Below are 1,850 nucleotides of genomic sequence, written 5' to 3'. Positions count from 1 at the left end.
TTGATATAATGGGGACAATAATCTAATATCATGGGTAAATTATTTTATGTTGTTCTTTAATTATATCTTATCTCTGAAACAGGAATATAGAGGAAACTTCATTCTAGAGGGTAATAAAGAATGTCATTTTGAAGTCAGCAAAAAAAAAAAAAAAAGGGCCATATAGTGTCTACAGATGTTACAGAAAATATACCAATTGAAATTACATAAAAACCATAAAATTAATTAAGTCCATTTATCTATGCCATATTTCATTTATGTATTCACAAGCATTGCTAAATTTAGAAATATCTTTCCATTCCATTCAATTCAATTATTGAAGTTAATTAAACACATTCATGGAACAAATGGTAGCGGAGAAAATCCTTCTAAATTCTTCCATAAAACAACAGTGAAGCCAAAATGTAGCAAATGTTGAGGAAAATCCTATCAAAACTGATATTGTATCAGTCAGATTAGACTGCAGTTAACGAACAATTCCCAAATCTTACTGGTTTACAAAAATAAATATTTAAGTTCTCATTCATGTTAGAGTTTGACTGAAGTTTAGTGTGACTCAGTTCTATATAATTTTTACTCTGCTATCCAAATGCATATCTTGAGATAATGGCAGAAAATATCCAGAGAAAAACCTAGCATTATAATAAGGGAGCAAAATCTTGTTAGAGCTTCTAAAACATCGGTTCTAAAGTGGTCCTAAGGAAGTCACTAAACTAATATTATTTTTCTTTTATTTATTTTAATTTCATTGACTAAACCAAATCAATAAGAAAATGGAATTTCCCATCAAATATGGGCCAGGAAAGTATGGAACAGTGAATGGGGATGGTGTAAATATATTGAATTAATACTCTACTACACACAAACACTACCAGACATATATCTCAGTAACATCTTTAAAGACTCATCACCCAAAGCAAAGACAGTCAAGGAAAGCATAAATAGCTGGGATTACATCAAACTGAAAAGCTTCTGCACAGTCAAAGAGACATTAACCAAAACAGAGAGACACTGCAGTGATTGGGAAAAAATCTTTGCACTCCATCCAACTGATAAGAGACTAATCACAAAGATATACAAAGAACTCACATGGTGCAACAAAAACAAAATAAACAATCCAGTCAAGAAATGGGCAGAAGAACTTAAAATACATTTCTCCAAAGAGGAAATGCAAATGGCCAACAGGCATATGAAAAAATGTTCAACATCCCTTATGATCAGGGAAACACAAATCAAAATCACATTGAGATACCACCTTACACCAATAAGAATGGCACATATCAAACAAACAAACAAACAAACAAACAAACAACAACAAATGTTGGCAAGGATTTGGTGAAAAAGGAACTCTCCTACATTGCTGGTGGGAGTGCAAACTGATCTAACCACTATGGAAAACTGTGTGGAGGTTCCTCAGTCTACTGAAAATGGAGCTACCATACAACCTGGCAATTCCACTACTAGGGATCTACCCAAAGGACACAAAAACATTGATTCAAAAGATCACCTGCACCCCTATGTTTATTGCAGCTCTATTTACAATAGGTAAAACCTGGAAACAACCCAAATGCCCAAAAATAGATGGCTGGATTGTGAAGATGTGGTACATATACACAATGGAATATTATTCAGAAATCAAAAAAGATAATTAGCAGCAATGTGGATGGAACGAAGGGACGAAGTCAGTGAAATAAGCCAGAAGGAAAAAGAAAAGTATCAGATGGTTTCACTTATAGCAGGAATATAGGGGAACCAAATAAGACATCAGTGTAAAAAATAATAACAATATAAAACACAACAAAGCAAAAACAGACAATTATAAATCCGAGACATCCTGCAGGGGAGGAGGA

Source organism: Talpa europaea, assembly GCF_964194135.1.
Source record: "Talpa europaea genome assembly, chromosome: 1".
In the NCBI taxonomy this organism is placed as follows: Eukaryota; Metazoa; Chordata; class Mammalia; order Eulipotyphla; family Talpidae; genus Talpa; species Talpa europaea.
This window is presented reverse-complemented; position numbering follows the sequence as displayed.